Source organism: Schistocerca cancellata, chromosome 1 (assembly GCF_023864275.1).
Source record: "Schistocerca cancellata isolate TAMUIC-IGC-003103 chromosome 1, iqSchCanc2.1, whole genome shotgun sequence".
Lineage (NCBI taxonomy): Eukaryota > Metazoa > Arthropoda > Insecta > Orthoptera > Acrididae > Schistocerca > Schistocerca cancellata.
Window position 1 is genome coordinate 930,506,882 of NC_064626.1, and position 22,895 is coordinate 930,529,776.

The 22,895-nt window shown below is 44.2% G+C and overlaps 1 non-coding gene across 1 annotated transcript; it reads right to left on the reverse strand.

Annotated features, from left to right (window-relative positions):
- Window positions 1-7,068: 7,068 nt before the first annotated feature.
- Trnas-cga (transfer RNA serine (anticodon CGA)) lies at window positions 7,069-7,143 on the reverse strand. The gene has a single exon. It is a non-coding gene; the product is annotated as a tRNA-Ser (tRNA).
- Between the last annotated feature and the right edge of the window lie 15,752 nt (window positions 7,144-22,895).

Below are 22,895 nucleotides of genomic sequence, written 5' to 3' on the forward strand. Positions count from 1 at the left end.
ACTATCGAACATGCTTGAGATAAATTGAAAAGGGCTACTTATGGACGCCGAGACCAAAAAACCACTCTGAGGGATCTACGCCGAATCGCCACTAAGGAGTGTGACAACCTGGACCAACAATGCCTTGTGGATAGTATGCCACAACGAATACAGGCATACATCAATTCAAGAGGACTTTCTACTGGGTATTAGAGGTACCGGTGTGTACTGCAGTCTGGACCACCATCTCTGAAGGTCTCACTGTATGGTGCTACAACATGCAATGTGTAGTTTTCATGAGCAATAGAAAGGGCGGAAATAATGTTTATGTTGATGTCTGTTCCAGTTTTCTAGACAGGTTCCAGAACTCTCGGAACCTAGGTGATGGAAATCTTTTTTGATGTGTGTAGTTGGCGTTATTCACTTCCTAAAACCTATAATTGTTTTCTGTCATACAGAATCGTTGCTGTATTTGATGGACAAAGTAGTATCTTCATTCGCTCACACTTTGCGAGCATTGTGGGTGGAGATTTCTACTCAGATTGTCATCCCCAACGATGAGTAACGATACTTTAGCGCTGTCCTTACTTGAGATATGAATTGCTACGGCATGGTATTCTCGTTTCAGGTGTGTTTTCCTTGTCCTTGAATGGTTCTGTAAACGAGTAACATTACCAGCTCTTGATAGCTGAAAACTGCAGGCGAATTCTGATCCTAACCTGCCACACTTAATCTATACCGTCCAAATGAATCTGGTCCCTTTTTTGTTAAGGACACAGGTTAAACAATATCACTAACAAAATAATTTCTTACTAGGATAATATTTTTGAAAAGAACAATACAAATGAGATCTCGAATATAAACAACAGCTATGCTGCTGCCGCTCTGGACGACTTCGCTAAGAGGCACCTGGGAAGGCCAGCACGGATGTGTGTTTGTAAACCTCCGTCCGCCAGTGGACGGAGCCGTTGCTATGACAACCCCAACTGCCCTCCGCAGCCCCGATTCCGATAAAAACACTCCCCGTCATATTGGGGTGGCCGCTGGACTCTGCAATATGCCGCGGCGTCCGAGCGGAACAAAGGAATCCCCTTCAACTGTGCCACCCCTCCGACTTCACTGTTTTTGCTGGACTGGAGGGTTTATTTGCTACTGACTGCGGAAATCTCATTTTAATGGAACAAGTGCATATCTTGGCTTTACGCAGAAGTCCAGTACAACTTAAAAGTTCCAGATGTAACGTGACATAGCCAAACGGTTTTAATATTCTGTTAAATGACAATATCTCATGAATATTTTCGAAATTAGGTTTTATAATGACTATTAATTGACACTTAAAAGGGCAAATTCTATGAACCGTTGTAATCAGGTTGTTCAAGTACCTGTCAGAAGGGAGCGCTAAGTCTGAATTAGTGTTAGTATTTTAATAAGAGAATAGTGTGTTTCACATGTTTGTATACATACCTCTGTATCAACTGCTTGTACTACTTACTCAACATGGCTTGAAAACAAGAGATCCACGTAAAAGGTGCAAAAAAGGACTGAACTCCGGAAACCAATTTCGACGTTACGTCTTAATAAACTGTTTATGATTTTTGTTTGGAGCAAATTTATAGCAATTTTCGAAATGTAATCATTTGCATTAGCCGTCTTCAGGTTCCAAAGCCTATGAATAAGTATATGATGCTGTACTGTTATTCACGATATACGTGTGAAAAATTGTCTGTAAGTCATCAAGTAATTATCGAACACTTTTTAAAAATCATCAGTCTTTCGACTGGTTTGACGTTGTCCACCGTGTTTTCCTATCTTGTGGCGTTGTTTTCATCTGTATTTAAATTCTACACTCAAATTCTTTCTTCTCCTTCTCCTGCTCCTTCTTTTTCCTAACTTTTATCCGGCACCTTCAGAGGAACGGCATGTACGGGGTGGTCCACTGATCGTGACCGGGCCAAATATCTCACGAAATAAGCGTCAAACGACAAAACCACAGAGAACGGAACTTGTATAGTTTGAAGGGGGAAACCAGATGGCTCTTTGGTTGGCCTGCTGGATGGCCCTGCCATAGGTTAAACGGATATCAACTGCGTTTTTTTTAAATAGGAACCCCATTTTTATTACATATTCGGTAGTACGTAAAGAAATATGAATGTTTTAATTGGACCACTTTTTTCGCTTTGTGATAGATGGCGCTGTAATAGTCACAAACGTGTAAGTACGTTGTATCACGCAACATTCCGCCAGTGCGGACGGTATTAGCTTCCTGATACATTACCTGTGTTAAAATGAACTATTTACCAATTGCGGAAAAGGTCGATATCGTGTTGATGTATGGCTATTGTGTTCAAAATGCCCAACGGGCGTGTGCTATGTATGCCGCTTGGTTCCTGGACGACATCATCCAAGTGTCCGGTCCGTTCGACGGATAGTTACGTTATTTAAGGAAACAGGAAGTGTTCAGCCACATGTGAAACGTCAACCACGACCTGCCCAAGTAGGTGTTTTAGCTGCTGTCGCGGCTAATCCGCACATCAGTAGCAGAGAAATTGCGCGAGAATCGGGAATCTCAAAAATGTCGGTGTTGAGAATGCTACATCAACATCGATTGCAACCGTAGCATATTTGTATGCACCAGGAATTGCATGGCGACGACTTTGGACGTCGTGTGCAGTTCTGCCACTGGGCACAAGAGAAATTACGAGAGAATGACAGATTTTTTGCACGCGTTCTATTTAGCGGCGAAGCGGCATTCACCAACAGCGGTAACGTAAACCGGCGTAATATGCACTACTGGGCAAGGGAAAATCCACGGTGGCTGCGACAAGTGTAACATCAGCGATCTTGGCGGGTTAATGTATGATGTGGCATTATGGGAGGAAGGATAATTGGCCCCCATTCTATTGATGGCAATCTAAATGGTGCAATGTATTCTCATTTCCTACGTAATGTTCTACCGGTGTTACTACAAGATGTTTCACTGCATGACAGAAAAGCGATGTACTTCCAACTTGATGGATGACCGGCACATAGCTCGCGTGCGGTTGAAGCGGTATTGAATAGCATATTTCATGACAGGTGGATTGGTCGTCGAAGCACCATACCATGGCCCGCACGTTCACCGGATCTGACGTCCCCGGATTTCTTTCTGTGGGGAAAGTTGAAGGATATTTGGTATCGTGATCCACCGACAACGCCTGACAACATGCGTCAGCGCATTATCAATGCATGTGCAAATATTACGGAAGGTGAACTACTCGCTGTTGAGAGGAATGTCGTTACACGTATTGCCAAATGTATTGAGGTTGACGGACATCATTTGGAGCATTTGTTGCATTAATGTGATATTTACAGGTAATCACGCTGTAACAGCATGTGTTCTCAGAAATGATAAGTTCACAAAGGTACATGTATCACATTCGAACAACCGAAATAAAATGTTCAAACGTACCTACGTTCTGTATTTTAATTAAAAAAACCTACCTGTTACCAACTGTTAGTCTAAAATTGTGAGCCATATGTTTGTGACTAATACAGCGCCATCTATCACAAAGCGAAAAAAGTGGTACAACTAAAACATTCATATGTCTCTACGTACTACAAGAATATGTAATAAAAAATAAGGGTTCGTATTTTTTAAAAAAAAACGCAGTTGATATCCGTTTGACCTATGGCAGTGCCATCTAGCGGGCCAACCATAGCGCCATCTGGTTTCTCCCGTCATGCTAGACAAGTTTCGTTCTTTGTAGTTTTTTCGTTTGACGCTTATTTCGTCAGATATTTGGCCCGGTCACGATCAATGGACCACCTTGTATATTATGGTTGTATTTGGCAATGTCAGTGGCGGAGGGTGGCCGATGCCCTTCTTGTCTCTTCCCCTTTCCTCCTTCCCCACCCACTTCCACCCCATCTGTCTGCGTCCGTTACCCCGTGGGAAGGTGGGCGAACATTTTCATACTGTTTGCAACTCGTGTAACTGAGGCGTGACATGGGTACCAGCCCAGTATCTACTTAGTCGCATGTGGGAAACCGCCTAAAAACCACAACCAGGCTCGCTGGCACAGCTGCTCTCGCCCTTAATTCGCGCGGCGGATTCGTATCGTGCCCTGTGCACCCTGGGGAACTTCAAGAATCAAGACAGCTTTTGTTTATAATCTAATGCTAATTCGATTTACAAGCTCGCTCACGCTAACGGGAGCCTAATGGAAAAGTTCTAAAAAAACCGATAATTTACTGCCTTTTCCACGACTTTTTGTGTAAAATTTGCTAAACAATGCAATAAACGACAACTGAATGCAACTAGAAACAATGACAAAGGAACTAAGGTTTCGCATGTTGAGAAAGTTCAATTACAAACGAAAGGAACAGAGACTGAGGTTTAACGGACCTCCACGACGAGATCGTTAGAGATGGAGCATAAGATCGTACAAGGTTAAGGAAGGAAAGCGGTTGTGTATTTTCAAGGGACTCATTGCAGAGTTCACCTTAATGTAAGAAACGCACAGCAGATCTAAACACTAACGGTCGAACGAGGATTTGAAGGTAGGTCTTCTCGAATGCGAGAAGCGCTGTTAATGAGTCCACTCTCCGCTGCAATTCGCACGCATTTCGCCGACTTACCGTTGAGTAATTTCATTCAAAGTCCACAGTAATTTTGAATTGTTCCATGGATTGCGAACAGACTGTAATTTAATTTAATTTTAAGAGATGCACTAGCGAAATGTGTTTCCAAACCGCTTTCAGTTAAGTTACTTTTGTCTGGAGATGAAACATAGTGAAACAAATTTTCTGAAATGACACAGTTTTCCGCCTTCTAGTGCAACTGTCTTTGTGTAAACACGAACGAGACGAATACCTCACCGATCAACAGATTGCTGACTTTATTACCTGTTTTACGATTGCTGGTCCTATGACGGTTTAGTTCATGACACTTATGTCGCACTAGGCAGCGTTCGCCTTTCATCGACACACCAAGTAACTTCCGCAGCACCCATTGTGTTTCATGTTGTATGTTAACGACATGGCATAAGATATTCACGCAGTTTAAGCATCTATCAGTTAATATTTAGTTCAATTTGTGTTTCTCTCTCTCATTCGTCAAAGAAATGTGTGATGCTTTATTCGCACTGTTTCGTAACCGCTGTGTCCTCTGTTAGTCCACCTAGTCCAATACTCTGCATATATGACAACTAAGGCAAGAGCACTTTATTAACTTCCTTTAACTAAATAACGCTATTTCAAGCAAAATGAAACACTTGAAAATCCAGGATCAGTCACTGTGTTCGGAAATGTGACTTTCGTAGGTGTCACTTTGACTGTTGAGAACTTTTCTTTTATCTTGTAACATTTATTTTTTGTAAACTGAAAACTCACATCCCTGTTGAGGGTTTTCACAACACTTTCATCAGGTTTTTCTGTAGTCACACGTATTGTGAGATGGGGTCAGCAGCAGGAGAAAACCCTTCATAGTAAGTTTCAGACACACTGTGCTTTTCGTAGCCTTCTGCCTTTGCACTGATAGTGGGCTCTTCCTTTGTTTCTGAAGAAAGTTAAAACAGAATATTACTCAAAACAATCCGGCTGGATTGCTTTGAAATGAACTGAACAAAAAGTCACACTCTACTTTTCATTATTCACAGTCTTTCATTGGAAGTCATATATTTACACCATTTGTAAACTTTAAGATGCCTTTACATTGCATTCCTTTTCAATAATACATGAGAAACACATGTGAGCATAAGGAGGAGAAAACTGTTTATGGAAAAAACTCCATTTAGATAAGTGGAGAAAAAGGTCAAGGAAGTGACTGCACTGTGAAATTACTCGGTTGATACAGTTTAAAATTACTTGTGTATCCTGACATATTTTCACTAGGACATTACCTGTCGGGCTAAATTTCCACAAGTGCATGAAAGTTTGAAACTCTTGTATCAGAGAACAGTAGAATTTTATGTAGCCTTTCACAAATGAGTAGTATGTAATTGAATATAAATTCTGTACTAATAATGCCTGTAACGTTGACCGAAAGCAGTCAAACAATGAAATAGGAATACGAGGAACAATGGATTTGATTCTAAATAACTTTCTACTACCAGTCGCGATTTTCTTTTCCTTATGTTTTACACGACGCGTTTCGAGAAATGATTCCCATCTTCGAGTGTGTATTTCTGTGTACTATGTCATTTTTTCGTAATGTTTTCGATGCGTGAGGTTCTGCTTTGTTTTCTTGACTGTACTGCAATATATACGAAAAACGCGCAATTTTTGGTTAGTTATCGATTTGGTAAGTATTTAGTGGCGAAATTGGGAACAGCTGGTAACAGAGAGTTATTTATAAATAGAACCATTGTTTTCGCACTCGCATGCTCTCAAAGAAACCTTTTATAATGGACAAAATCAGATATGAGGAATAGCTAAGCTTAATGTTTATAACTTGCTTAAAAACTTGTAATTAAAACAATCAAATGTCTACCTTATAATACAGAAATACGGTAGAACCTTGCTAATTCAATCCCAGACGGTCCTCATCCCAACTCAGTCCGACTACCCCATTGCCAGTGTATGTTTGCGTGTACGAGTCTCCGCTACAGTCATTCAGTGACTCGTCGTCTGCGGTATGGATCGGTAGGCAGTTGTTGATAGGTTAGGTAATTAGATCAGTTTTAGTATCAAATAGCTTATTTCCAACTCACCCCTAAGTGTTCTTGTACACGCATTTGTTCTATAAATTAGTGACAGTGTCCTTCCTACATGTGAAAGTGTGTAAAATTAAATAATAGCATTTCATTGATGTAAACGTGTGATGCTGTCTTTAGCGGACATACTGAAAGTGCTTGTCAATAGATAGCGGGTCAGGCTTGAAACTGAGCTACCGTTTGTAGCTGCAGTTTATGGCGGGTCACGGCCCATCGAACATAGGCCGGTGTGAGGTGGAGCGTACACCATTAAGTTAAGTAGTGGTTTTGTCTTTGTACATATGTACTGTTTGTGGTTTCCTTTTCTTTTTCGTTTATAAATGTATATCTATGGTGAGATTTTCACTCTGCAGAGAAGTGTGCGTTGATATGAAACTTCCTGACAGATTAAAACTGTGTGCCGGGCCGAGACTCGAACTCGGGACCTTTGCCTTTCGCGGGCAAGTGCTCTACCAACTGAGCTACCCAAGCACGACTCACGCCCCGTCCTCACAGCTTTACTTCTGCTAGTACCTCGTCTCCTACCTTCCAAACTTTACAGAAGCTCTCCTGCGAACCTGTAGGAGAGCTTCTGTAAAGTTTGGAAGGTAGGAGACGAGGTACTGGTAGAAGTAAAGTTGTGAGGACGGGGCGTGAGTCGTGCTTGGGTAGCTCAGTTGGTAGAGCACTTGCCCGCGAAAGGCAAAGGTCCCGAATTCCAGTCTCGGCCCGGCACACAGTTTTAATCTGCGAGGAAGTTTTAAATCTATGGTGTTCTTTTAGTCATTCACAAAGGTCTTCTTAGGCACTTGTGGGTTTTATTGTTGTTCTGAAGAAGGTGTAGTTATCTACGCCGAAACCTGGGTTAACACTTAACACTAGGTGCTTTTTTCGCAATCGAGGCGGGTTTTTAGTTTTTTAATATATTAACCAACGATTGCTGACGCGCTACGATGTTGAAGGTTCTTGGCAATCGGAAACATTAATATGACTTCACTATCTGTATATTATCGTAAGCGAAAGTCACATGGATGGTAGCCAGCCTCCCTAAGCAATGGTTTCATGACTACTTCGGCCCTGCAGCAAAACACCTAATAAAATAAAATAAAAATAAAAATAAAATCCTCACTAAACGTACCCTGTTGATACACGGCAAGGCGACATCTCGTCCATCTGAAGATGAAATTGAAAAAGGTGTCTCCCGACGTAACTTGTCAAATCCAACACATGGACCAAAGGGTCATTGAGGGGTTGAAGATGCGATATCGTCAAAAATACATTGGGTCAGTTTGAGAGAGAACACTAGAATGCAGCAGCCTGTTTCAAGCGATGAAGTAAATAACTTTAAAAGATGTTATCTATACAACTGCCGAAGCTTGGAACGAAATACGGGATCGGCGCTTGAAAATCTTGGTGCAAACTGTTGCCAAGAATGAATGAATGAAAAACATGAAACATTAAAGGAAGCGAATGAAAAGAATCGAGATGAAACAGTCTATGCAACAAGTGATAGGAGTCAAGACATAGACACTGCAGCGATTTTGAGGTATCTCCAAATCTTGCAACCAGACGTCGAGCCCAGTTAGATAATTGAGTAGACCACTAGAGGTGATGTTTTCTGCACTACAGAAGCATAATTAACTGTCGACTTTAATTCGCACAACCAACGAGAACGAGTAAAACGATAATGACAAAGAAGACAATGAGCCTATCGCTCGAGTATCACATACAAATGCTAAAACTACACTTCATGAGGGTCCTTCAATACAACGAACGAAGCTCTACATGTATCCCGATAGAAAGTTTGAGAATTATGAAACTGCAGAACATCGCTGCAGAATCAAGGTTGTCGCTTAAGAACACAACTGTTTTTACCGTGTGATTTCTAATATTTTAGACAGTTAAGAGTAAATCAGTTGTGTGTGAATGCAGCACTGTAAAATAACGTATGTACAGATGTTGAACTTCCACTCACAGTAACAATATCGTACCGTAAGGTACACACGTATTTTACAGTACAGGCGCTACTACATTACACTTTCATGTAATATTTTTCCAGTGTAGTTTTGTTACTGTTTCAACATGAAACGATTTTTCAGGCAGTATTCAGCTGAAAATAAAAGTTACACTGTACTGTACTCTGAAGATACGAGTCAATAAAAGTGTTCCTCTGCTAACCTGACCAATTTTGCTTTCCAAGCGAGCTCCCAGTGGCATAGGGGACTGATTAGTGAGGTTCTGCTGTAATAAGTCACAAATATACTCTCTCTACACGTATAACATTTCTATGCGCTAAGACATTACTAAATACACTCCTGGAAATGGAAAAAAGAACACATTGACACCGGTGTGTCAGACCCACCATACTTGCTCCGGACACTGCGAGAGGGCTGTACAAGCAATGATCACACGCACGGCACAGCGGACACACCAGGAACCGCGGTGTTGGCCGTCGAATGGCGCTAGCTGCGCAGCATTTGTGCACCGCCGCCGTCAGTGTCAGCCAGTTTGCCGTGGCATAGGGAGCTCCATCGCAGTCTTTAACACTGGTAGCATGCCGCGACAGCGTGGACGTGAACCGTATGCGCAGTTGACGGACTTTGAGCGAGGGCGTATAGTGGGCATGCGGGAGGCCGGGTGGACGTACCGCCGAATTGCTCAACACGTGGGGCGTGAGGTCTCCACAGTACATCGATGTTGTCGCCAGTGGTCGGCGGAAGGTGCACGTGCCCGTCGACCTGGGACCGGACTGCAGCGACGCACGGATGCACGCCAAGACCGTAGGATCCTACGCAGTGCCGTAGGGGACCGCACCGCCACTTCCCAGCAAATTAGGGACACTGTTGCTCCTGGCGCATCGGCGAGGACCATTCGCAACCGTCTCCATGAAGCTGGGCTACGGTCCCGCACACCGTTAGGCCGTCTTCCGCTCACGCCCCAACATCGTGCAGCCCGCCTCCAGTGGTGTCGCGACAGGCGTGAATGGAGGGACGAATGGAGACGTGTCGTCTTCAGCGATGAGAGTCGCTTCTGCCTTGTTGCCAATGATGGTCGTATGCGTGTTTGGCGCCGTGCAGGTGAGCGCCACAATCAGGACTGCATACGACCGAGGCACACAGGGCCAACACCCGGCATCATGGTGTGGGGAGCGATCTCCTACACTGGCCGTACACCACTGGTGATCGTCGAGGGGACACTGAATAGTGCACGGTACATCCAAACCGTCATTGAACCCATCGTTCTACCATTCCTAGACCGTCAAGGGAACTTGCTGTCCCAACAGGACAATGCACGTCCGCATGTATCCCGTGCCACCCAACGTGCTCTAGAAGGTGTAAGTCAACTACCCTGGCCAGCAAGATCTTCGGATCTGTCCCCCATTGAGCATGTTTGGGACTGGATGAAGCGTCGTCTCACGCGGTCTGCACGTCCAGCACGAACGCTGGTCCAACTGAGGCGCCAGGTGGAAATGGCATGGCAAGCCGTTCCACAGGACTACATCCAGCATCTCTACGATCGTCTCCATGGGAGAATAGCAGCCTGCATTGCTGCGAAAGGTGGATATACACTGTACTAGTGCCGACATTGTGCATGCTCTGTTGCCTGTGTCTATGTGCCTGTGGTTCTGTCAGTGTGATCATGTGATGTATCTGACCCCAGGAATGTGTCAATAAAGTTTCCCCTTCCTGGGACAATGAATTCACGGTGTTCTTATTTCAATTTCCAGGAGTGTAGATTACTACTAATATAAATAAAAATATCCGCCAAATATCTAAAGAAATATTAAGAAACGGAAAAGAATAACCCCAAAGCGCCCTACATGTCAGAAAATTGTGAAAATATTATTTAGTACATAGCCTTAACTGTGCCACAATCTGCACACGCCTGTGATGTGCGTAACCATGGAGATTGACATTTGATATCTCCACAGTTTCTGATTTTAAGCTTTTATATCGTGGTTTTGTAGCAGCTAAATTTGCAATTAATATTCCATATCACACGTATTTTTGTGAGGAGGAAAAACAGCAAAAATTGATAACAAAATGTTAGCCCTAATAGACTGACGAGACTTACGTCAGGTCTACACTATGTGATTAAAAGTATCCGGACACCCACAAAAAGTTTTTAATATTAGGTGCATTGTGCTGCCACCTACTGCCAGGTACTCCATATCAGCGTCCTCAGTAGTCATTAGACACCCTGACGGAGCAGAATGGGGCGCTCTGTGGAACTCACGAACTTCAAACGTGGTCAGTTTATTCTGTCTCACTTGTGTCATACGTCTGTACGCGAAATTTCCGCATTCCTAATCCGTAGATCCACTGTTTCCGATGTGATAGTAAAGTGGAAACGTGGAGGGACACCTACAGCACAAAAGCGTACAGGCCGACCTCGGCTGGTGACTGACAGACCGCCGACAGTTGAAGAGGGTCTTGATGTGTAATAGGCAAACAGCAATTCAGACCATCACAAAGGAATTCCAAACTGCATCAGGATCCACTGCAAGTACTATGACAGTTGGGTGGGAGGTGAGAAAACTTGGAGTTCATGGTCGAGCGGCTGCTCATAAGCCACACATCACGCCGGTAAATGCCAAACGGCGCCTCACTTGATGTAAGGATCGTAAAAATTGGACGATCGAACAGTGGAAAAACGTTTTGTGGAGTGGAGAATCATGGTACACAGTGTGTCAATCCGATGGCAGAGCGTGGGTATGGGAATGCCCGGTGAACGTCATCTGCCAGCGCGTGTAGTGCCAACAGTAAAATTCGAAGGCTGTGGTGTTATAGTGTGGTCGTGTTTTTCATGTAGGGGACGTGCGTCCCTTGTTGTTTCGCGTGGCACTATCACAGCACAGGCCTACGTTGTTGTTTTAAGTGCTTCCCACTGTTGAAGAGCAATTCGGGGATGGCGATTGCATCTTTCAACACGATCGAGCACCTGTTCATAATGCACGGCCTGTGGCGGAGTGAATACATGAAAATAACATCCCTGTAATGGACTGGCCTACACAGAGTCCTGACCTGAATCCTATCGAACACCTTTGGGATGTTTTGGAACGCCGACTTCGTGCCTGGCGTCACCGACCGACATCGATACCTCTGGTCAGTGCAGCATTCTGTGAAGAATGGGCTGCCATTCCCCAAGGAACCTTCCAGCACCTGACTGAACGTATGCCTGCGAGAATGGAAGCTGTCGTCAAGACTAAGGGGTGGGCCAACACCATACTTAATTCCAGCATTACCGATGACGGTCGCCACGAACCTGTAAGTCATTTTCAGCCAGGTGTCCGGATACTTTTGATCACATAGTATATGTCCGTTTCCCAAAAATACTGAGAACAAGTATTATGACAGAAACATAACCGGTGAAGTAAAAGTAAACAGCGTAACCAAAATTCATGCTGGTAAATCGCTTAAATGAGTCCACTTCACGAATGATGAGAAATGATGAGAATGGTTACTACAGCCGTAAACGTCGGAAGATCGTATTGTTGATTAAAGCACTTCCGCGACACTACAAAGTCAGAGCAACAGAAGCTAAGGTTTTGGGACAACTGACATTGCTGCCAGAATGCAGGACTGTACCTTGCATACGATCGTTTAAGCATTGTACAGACTCTCGTATGGAGGAGGTAGCAATAGGCTTCATTGTCGTAGAGAAGCGATTGAAAGAGTGGACAAAAAATAGGTCGCCAGGTCCGGATTGGACCCTAATTCTGTTTTACAGAGACTTCTCTACGACATGGGCCTCTTACTTAGCTTGCATTTATCGCAAATCTTCTGCCAGCGGAAAATCCTAAGTGACTGAAAAAAGCTCTCGCGACTCCTGTACATAAAACCGGTAGCAGAATGGTACTACAAAATTACACACCAATATTCTTAACATTGGTTAGTTGCAAAATTCTTGAACATATTCTCAGTCAGAATATAATAAATTTTCCTGAAACGGAAAATATTTTCCACAAATCAGCACGGATTTAGAAAGCAATGTTCGTACGAAACTAAGCTTGCCCTTTTATCACATGATATCCTGCAAAGCATGGATGAAGGGCAACAGGAACTTTACATATTCCTAGCTTTCCGGAAAGCGTTTGACATAGTGGCTCATTGCAGACTTAATGAACGTCCGAGCATACAGAATAGATTCCCAGATATGTGAGTGGCTCGTTCTTAAGAAACAGAACGCAGTATGTTGTCCTCGATGGAGATTGTTCGTCAGAAACAAGGGTATCGTCAGGAGTGCCCCAGGAAAGTATGATGGGACCGGTCTTATTCTGTACATACGGAAAAGGTCTGACGGACGAGATGAGCAGCAGTCCGAGGCTTTTTTTTTATGACGTTGTGGTGTACAAAAAGGTTCAAATGGCTCTGAGCACTATGGGACTTAACTGCTGTGGTCAGCAGTCCCCTAGAACTTAGAACTGCTTAAACCTAACTAACCTAAGGACATCACACACGTCCATGCCCGAGGCAGGATTCGAACCTGCGACTGTAGCGGTCACACGGTTCCAGACTGTAGCGCCTAGAACCGCACGGCCACTCCGGCCGGCCTGTGGTGTACAGGAAAGTGTTGTTGAGCGACTGTAGGAGGATACAAGATGACTTTCTTGTTAGACAAAATTTCCAATTGGTGTGATAGCAGCTTGCTCCTAATGTAGAAAAATGTAAGTTAATGCTGACGAGTAGGAAAAACAATCCCATAAGGTTGAATACAGGATTACTAGTGTACTGCTTGACAGATTAACATCGATTAAACATGTATGCGTAACGTTTCAAACCGATATGAAATAGAACGAGCACGTATGGACGATAGTAGGTAGGGCGAAAGGTCGACTTCTATTTATTGAGAGAATTTAAAGAAACTGTGGTTCATCTGTAAAGGCGACCCCATATAGGACCTATTCTTGAGTACTGCTCACGTGTTAGGGATCCACACGAGCTCAGATTGAAGGAAGACATCAATGCAATTCAGAGGCGGGTTGCTAGATGTGTTACCGGAGGGTTCGGACAACATGGAAGTGTTGTGGAGATGCACGTTTCGTGAACACAGTGGGAATCTCTGGAAGCAAGGCCATTTTTGTTTTTTGTTTGAGGAACGCTACAGAGGAAATTTAGGATTTAGAGAGCCAGCGTTTGAAGCAGACTTTGGGACAATACTTCATTTCGCGTAAAAACCACGAAAATAAGAGAGATCGGGGCTCATAGGGAGGCATACAAATAGAAATATTTCCCTCGCTCTATTTGAAAGTTCAACACGGAACTGAAAGAACAGTGTTGGCATTAGGTACTCTCCACCACGCACCATACACTGACTTACGGAGTGTGTACGAGGGCTATTCGTCTATTAAGGTCTGATCGGTCACGAAATGGAAACTACAGTGAAAATCAAAAATATTTAATTTGCATCATTTAGCTACACTTTCTAGCTACCCTACATAGTCGCCACTCAAACGTACACCATTGTCGTAGTGGGTTACCAAATTTTCTGTAGAAGACAGCCACCTGTGTTTTCTGCCAAATCTCAACGTTGGTCTGTAGCTCACTGTCTGTGCCAGAGTGTTGTCTTCATAGTCAGTGTTTCATGTAAGCATATACAAAACACAGAGGGAGCCAAATCTGGGCTGTATGGTGGGTGTTCACACATTCCACCGAGCACACTACAGGAAAGTTTTCATTCCCCTGCAGTGTACATTCGGGAACTATTTTTGTCGTGGAGAAGGAAATGCATGACAGTTACGTCATGTAGGCTGCATAAAATCAGGCGAAATCTCTTAGCAGACGCTCATACTTGGGGGGAAACAGTATTTTCGGGGCGTCTGTACAGTGCCGATGAGACTGGAAAGAGCGACGTGGCGCGATCGGCAGGCATCCTAAAGACACTGCCGAACACATCTATGCAAAGCTTCTTCGGATTTTCACTGCGGTTTTCGTTTCGCAGCCTATCGGATCTAAATAAACGATTAGCTCTCAGATGTAGATGCAGACGACGGACGTGGGCTTCAGGACTGTGACGTCATGAGAGTTACTCTTACCTTTTTCCAGAGCTATTTCACAAAGGAAGACCCCACTGCAGTTCCTTCTCTAAATCCTCGCACGAACGAAAAAATGGCTGACATCGAAATAAGTGTCCTAGGAATAGAAAAGCAACTGAAATCACTCAACAGAGGAAAGTCCACTGGACATGACGGGATACCAATTCGATTCTACACAGAGTACACGAACGAACTTGCTCCCCTTCTAACAGCCGTGTACGGCAAGTTTCTAGAGGAACGGAAGGTTCCAAATGATTGGAAAAGAGCACAGGCAGTTCCAGTTTCCAAGAAGGGTCGTGGAGCAGATGCGCAAAACTATAGGCCTGTATCTCTGCCATCGATTTGTTGTAGAATTTTAGAACATGGTTTTCGCTCGCGCATCATATCATTTCTGGAAACCCAGAATCTACGCTGGCCTCGATAGCCGAGCGGTTCTAGGCGCTCATTCCGGAACCGGGCGACTACTACGGTCGCAGGTTCGAATCCTGCCTCGGGCATGGATGTGTGTGATGTCCTTAGGTTAGTTAGGTTTAAGTAGTTCTAAGTTCTAGGGGACTGATGACCTCCGCAGTTAAGTCCCATAGTGCTCAGAGCCATTTGAACTATTTGAACCAGAATCTACTTAGTAGGAATCAACATGGATTCCGGAAACAGCGATCGGTGAGACGCAACTCGCTTTATTTGTTCATGAGACCCAGAAAATATTAGATACAGGCTCCCAGGTAGATGCCATTTTCCTTGACTTCCGGAAGGCGTTCGATACAGTTCCGCACTGTCGCCTGATAAACAAAGCAAGAGTCTACGGTATATCAGACCAGCTGTGTGCCTGAATTGAAGAGTTTTTAGCAAACAGAACACAGCATGTTGTTCTCAATGGAGAGACGTCTACAGACGTTAAAGTAACCTCTGGTGTCCCACAGGGGAGTGTTATGGGACCATTGCTTTTCACAATATACATAAATGACATAGTAGATAATGTCGGAAGTTCCATGTGGCTTTTCGCGGATGATGCTGTAGTATAAAGAGAAGTTGCAGCATTAGAAAATTGCAGCGAAATGCAGGAAGATCTGCAGCGGATAGGCACTTGGTGCAGGGAGTGGCAACTGACCCTTAACATAGACAAATGTAATGTATTGCGAATAATAGAAAGAAGGATCCTTTATTGTATGATTATATGATTAGCAGAGCAAACACTGGTAGCAGTTACTTCTGTAAAATATCTGGGAGTATGCGTGCGGTACGATTTGAAGTGGAATGCTCATGTAAAATTTATTGTTGGTAAGGCGGGTACCAGGTTGAGATTCATTGGGAGAGTCCTTAGAAAATATAGTCCATCAGCAAAGGAGGTGGCTTACAAAACACTCGTTCGACCTATACTTGAGTACTGCTCATCCGTGTGGTATCCGTACCAGGTTGGGTTGACAGAGGAGATAGGGAAGATCCAAAGAAGAACGGCGCGTTTCGTCACAGGGTTATTTGGTAAGCGTGATAGCGTTACGGAGACGTTTAGCAAGAGAGGCGCTCTGCATCGCGGTGTAGCTTGCTCGCCAGGTTTCGAGAGGGTGCGTTTTTGGATGAGGTATCGAATATATTGCTTCCCCCTACTTATACCTCCCGAGGAGATCACGAATGTAAAATTAGAGAGATTCGAGCGCGCACGGAGGCTTTCCGGCAGTCGTTCTTCCCGCGAACCATACGCGAGTGGAACAGGAAAGGGAGGTAATGACAGTGGCACGTAAAGTGCCCTCCGCCACACACCGCTGGATGGCTTGCGGAGTATAAATGTAGATGTAGATGTGGATTATACCTAGACGGCCTGGAGAGGAGACGTCTGCGTGCAGATTTTGGGCGGCGTGCTGGCAGCGGGTGCGCGCCTGGAGACAGGGCGACCAGGGCAGCCGCCCAGTAGCGTGGGTACGGCCGCGCGGTGCCTTTGTTCGCGCCCGGTGGCCGCGCGAAGCGGCGCTCAGGTTCTCACGCGACCCCGCCCGGCGTGTTTCCTCCGCTCCCGCTCCTCGCTTCCCCTCACCACGCCGGTCCTCTCCTCTTCCCAGTCGCGCCGCTGAAAGCCGATAAGGCACAAAAAGCGGGAGCTTAATCCGCACACGGTGTCCGCCAAGGTCACTCCTGGCCCGTGGGACGTCCGTCAGGGATCGACGGGTGCGGTTCCCCCGTGAGACTGACGTGCCCACCGTGTTCTTGGAACCACAGCTCAGTTCGTCCGGGGATCGTAACGTGGCGACTCAAAAGTCACAAAAAAACGTAGGGCAGTAATGAAGTATTTTCTCCCTTATTATATTCAGAACCCCTTCATTAGTTACATGATCTAACCTTCAGCACTCTGGTGTTGCGACACGTTCCGAAAGCTACTATTCTCTTCTTGTCCGAACTGTGTCTCGCCCACCGTTTCACTCCCACACCAGATTACGCTCCAAATAACTTTGGGAAAGGCTTTCTAAAACTTAAATTTATATTCGACGTTCGCAAATTTCCCTTCGTCAGAAATGTTTTCTGACCATTGCATCTTTACATCTTATATGATCTTACTTCGGGCATCGTCCGTTAAATTACTGACCAAATGACAACACACATTTAGTACTTTTAGTGTGTCGCATCATAATCTAATTAATTCAGCGTCACCTCATTTAATTCGGCTGCATCCAATTATTCTTATTTTGCTTTTGCCCGTTTTCAGTTCATACCCTTCTTTCAAAATACTCTCCATTCCATTTAACTGCTCTTCCAAGTCGTTTTCTGTCTGAGAGAATTGCACTGTCCTCAGCATACCTCAAACTTTTTATTTCCTACCCCTGTGCATTAATTCCTTCTCAAAATTTCTCCTGTTTCCTTTACTGCTTGCTCAATGTACAGATTGAATAACTTTGGGAACAGGCAACAACGTGGTCTCACACCCTTATCAACCACTGCTTGCCTTTCATGCCCCTCGACTCTTGTAACTGCTGTCTGGTTTCTGTACGCCGGCCGTTGTGGCCGAGCGCTTCTAGGCGCTTCAGTCCGGTACCGCGCTGCTGCTACGGTCACAGGTTCGAATCCTGCCTCGAGCATGGATGTGTGTGATGTCCTTAGGTTAGTTAAGTTTAAGTAGTTCTAAGTCTAGGGGACTGATGACGTCAGATGTTAAGTCCCATAGTGCTTCGCGCCATTTGAACCATTTGGTATCTGTACAACTTGTATACAGGGTGTTACAAAAAGATACGGCCAAACTTTCAGGAAACATTCCTCACACACAAATAAAGAAAAGATGATATGTGGACATGTGTCCGGAAACGCTTAATTTCCACGTTAGCGCTCATTTCACTTTCGTCAGTATGTACTGTACTTCCTCGACTCACCGCCAGTTGTCCCAATTGAAGGAAGGTAATGTTGACTTCGGTGCTTGTGTTGACTTGCGACTCATTGCTCTTCAGTACTAGTATCAAGCACATCAGTACGTAGCATCAACAGGTTAGTGTTAATCACGAACGTGGTTTTGCAGTCAGTGCAATGTTTACAAATGCGGAGTTGGCAGATGCCCATTTGATGTATGGATTAGCACTGGGCAGTAGCCATGGAGCGGTAGGTTTGTATCGAGACAGATTTCCAGAACGAAGGTGTCCCGACAGGAAGGCGTTCGAAGCAATTGATCGACGTCTTAAGGAGCACGGAACATTCCAGCCTACGACTCGCGACTGGGGAAGACCGAGAACGATGAAGACACCTGGAATGGACGAGGCAATTCTTCGTGCAGTTGACGATAACCCTAATGTCAGCGTCAGAGAAGTTGCTGCTGTAAAAGGTAACGTTGACCACGTCACTGTATGGAGAGTGCTAGGGAGAACCAGTTGTTTCCGTACCACGTACAGCGTGTCCAGGCACTATCAGCAGCTGATTGGCCTCCAAGGGTACACTTCTGCGAATGGTTCATCCAACAATGTGTCAATCCTCATTTCACTGCAAATGTTCTCTTTACGGATGAGGCTTCATTCCAATGTGATCAAATTGTAAATTTTCACAATCAACATGTGTGGGCTGACGAGAATCCGCGCGCAATTGTGCAATCACGTCATCAACACAGATTTCCTGTGAACGTTTGGGCAGGCATTGTTGGTGATGTCTTGATTGGGCCCCATGTTCTTCCACCTACGCTCAATGGAGCACGTTATCATGATTTCATACGGGATACTCCACCTGTGCTGCTAGAACATGTGCCTTTACAAGTACAACACAACATGTGGTTCATGCACGATGGAGCTCCTGCACATTTCAGTCGAAGTGTTCGTACGCTTCTCAACAACAGATTCGGTGACCAATGGATTGGTGGAGGCGGACCAATTCCGTGGCCTCCACGTTCTCCTGGCCTCAACCCTCTTGACTTTCATTTATGGGGGCATTTGAAAGCTCGTTGCTACACAACCCCGGTACCAAATGTAGAGACTCTTCGAGCTCGTGTTGTGGACGGCTGTGATACAATACGCCATTCTCCAGGGCTCCATCAGCGCATCAGGGATTCCATGCGACGGAGAGTGGATGCATGTATCCTCGCTAACGGAGGACATTTTGAACATTTCCTGTAACAAAGTGTTTGAAGTGACGCTTTTACGTTCTGTTGCTGTGTGTTTCCATTCCATGATTAAAGTGATTTGAAGAGAAGTAATAAAATGAGCTCTAACATGGAAAGTAAGCGTTTCCGGACACATGTCCACATAACATATTTTCTTTCTTTGCGTGTGAGGAATGTTTCCTGAAAGTTTGGCCATACCTTTTTGTAACACCCTGTATAGCCTTTTTCTCTCCATATTTTACCCCTGCTACCTTCATAATTTCAACATTGTCAAAAGCTTTCTCTAACGCTACCAAAGCTGTAAATGTAGGTTTGCCGTTCCTTAACCTGTCTTCTAAGATATTGCAATAGCATCAGTATTGCCTCGCATCTGTCCACATACCTCCGAAATCTGATCTGTTCTTTCCCGTGGTCGGCTTTTTACTTGACAAGTTTCTTTAGTATGACCTTTTTCCCTAGCAAGTAAATAAATATTCATTTTGTAGATTGAAACGCCTTTTTTAGTTGCTATTTGTATTTAAAGGGCCTTCGTTGTTGTTGTTGAATTCCAACACTGATCTGATACAGCTCTCCGTGCTACCCCACCCCGTGAAAGCCCCTTCATCTCCAAGTACCTACTCCAATTTACATCTTTCTGAATCTGCATACTGTATTCGTCTCTTGCTTTCCCTCTACAATTTTTGTCACCCAAACTTACCTCCAGTGTTAAATAGGTGACCATGTCTCAGAAGAATATGTCCCATCAACAGATCCCTTCTTTTAAAAAGTTGTACCACAGATTTCTTCTGACCCTAATTCCATTCAGTACCTCCGCATTAGTTACATGATTTACCTATCTAATCTTCAGCATTCTTCTGTAGCATCACATCTCAATAACTGCTGTTCTCTTTCTGTCCGAACTATTAATCGTCCACTTTTCACTTCTAGTCATGGCAAACCAACAAAACATGCACAAAATATTTCCTAACACTTAAATCTATATTAGACGTTAGTGAGTTTCTCTTCTCCAGAAATGTCTTTCTTGCCACTGCCTATCTTCGTTTTATAACAACTCTACTGCGCTCATCATCGGTTACTTTACTGTCCAAATAGTCAAACTCTTCTAACACTTTTAGTGCGTCGTTTTATAATCTAATTCCGTCAGCGTCGCCTGAATTAGTACAGCTACATTCCATTATCTTGTTTCACTTTCTTTGATATTCATCTTATATCCTTCTTTCAAGACACCCTTCATTCCAATGAACTATTCTTCCAAGTCCTTGTGTGTGATCACCAAACGTCAAAGTTTTAAATTCCTTCTCCCAGAACTTTACTTCCTTCATATTTTTTCTGGTCTGCTTCACTGCTTTCTCAGTGTGCAGGTTGAATAGCAACAGGGATAGACTTCAACCCTGTCTCATTCCCTTCTCGAAACTGCTTCACTTTTGGGCCATTCGGCTAGTATAACTGCCGTCTGATTTCTGTACATGTTTTAGATAGAGTTTCACTCCCTGTATTATACCCCTGCTTCAGACTTTCAACGAGAGTATCCCAGCCAATCATTCCAGTCAACATTACCAAAAGCCTTTTCTAACTCTACAAGATTTATCTTTCCTTAATTAGCCTTGTGAGAAACGTCGTAGGGTCAGTATTGCTTCACGTGTTCCTACATTACTCCAGAATCCAAACAGACCTACCCTGAGGTCGGCTTCTGCTGGTTTTTCCATTCTTCTGTAATTAATTCGTGTCAGTAGTACCCAATGATGACATATTTAACTGACTGTTTGATAATGTTCACACCGGATAATATCCGTCTTCTTGGAAATCCAATTATCACATTCTTCGGGAAATCAGAGGGCTTTTCGCTTGTGTCATACATCGTACTCATTAGGTAGAATTTAAAGGGTAATGTGCATTTTGTTTCAACACTAACAGTCATAGCGGAAGGTGATTTATTTGAAACATGCCCTGTCTCGGAACTGCGTCTATCTTAATGTGGTTATATTTTCACAAGAGTCTCGGGATGAATCTGAGAGTGGCCTCTGTTTTCCTACAATTTGTTTTACGTGGTCATTCCAGTTATGGTCCGTCCTGGTGATTAGGTGTTTTACGGTATTTATTGTTTACAGTGATTCATCGCACATAGTGTATTCGAACTGTGGCGGATTTGGTCTTATGTTTATGCGCAATACGTTACATTTATTTACCTTCAGCGTTAACTACCAGTCCTTGTACTCTAAACTAGTCGTCCATCTGCGGAAATCTTCCTGCAATTCGCTGCCGCCGTGGCCGTGTAGTACGTAAAGAAATATGAATGTTTTAGTTGGACCACTTTTTTCACTTTGTGATAGATGGCGCTGTAATAGTCACAAATATATGGCTCACAATTTTAGACGAACAGTTGTTAACAGGTAGGTTTTTTAAATTAAAACACAGAACTTAGGTACGTTTGAACATTTTATTTCGGTTGTTCCAATGTGATACATGTACCTTTGCGAACTTATCATTTCTGAGAACGCATGATGTTACAGCGTGATTACCTGTAAATACCACATTAATGCAATAAATGCTCAAAATGATGCCCATCGACCTCAATGCAATTTCTCGAAATATAGGCAGGAGGATGTAATACATTGGTTGACTCATCCAGGAACCTAAGCTGTCGGAATGTTCACAATAAACTAACACGTGATGCAGAGCCTACCACTGTAGTTGGCTGAGCATCTCTGTGACGGTGGCCTTTGGCCGCTTACTGACGAGGTAGCCTGCACGCTGGTAATGATAGTTATAAAGAGTCTTAAAATAGTTATAAACAGAAAATCTTGGAAATACTAAGGTGGATATGGAACTCAAACCAGACCGGTTATATGAGAGTTTCGTTACTGTTTGCCAACAGCCTTGCCGCAGTGGTAACACCGGTTCCGGTCAGCTCACCGAAGTTAAGCGCTGTCGGGCTTGGCTACCGCTTGGATGGGTCACCGTCCAGGTCTGCCGATTGCTGTTGGCAAGCTGGGTGGACTCAGCCCGTGTGAGGCAAACTGAGGAGCTATTTGATTGAGAAATAGCGGCACCAGTCACGAAAACTGACAACGGCCTGGAGAGCAGGGAGCTGACCATATGACCCACTGTATTCTCATCCGTTGATGCCTACGGTTTGTGGATGACACGGCGGCAGGTCGGCACCGTTTGGCATCGAAAGCCTTTTCGGATGGTGTTTGTTTTCTTTTCGTTAGTGTTTACAGCATACACTGTACAAATGATCTAGTGAATAACGTGCGAAACTTCATGACGCTGCTCGTACACAATGCAGTTTCTGTTGAAAGGTAACCACGGCTGTAGCGAATTGCGAGAAGATTTCTGCAGATGGACGACTAGTGCAGAGTACATGGACTGGTAGTTAACGCTGAAGGTAAACAAATGTAACGTATTGCACGTGAACGTAAGACCAAATCTGCTACAGTTCGAATACACTGTGCGCCACGAATCACTGTAAACAATAATTTTCAGCGATTAGTCGCGGTTCTGAGTCGTCTCGTATGGCCGTCGTCTGCCAGTATTGTGGTCACATGGGGAGAGGTCCCATTGTTCCATAGTTTTGGAGAGACACAGCGATGTTACACCTGGTGTCATGATGTGGGGAGCCATGGGGTATTACTTCACTGCAGCCTGG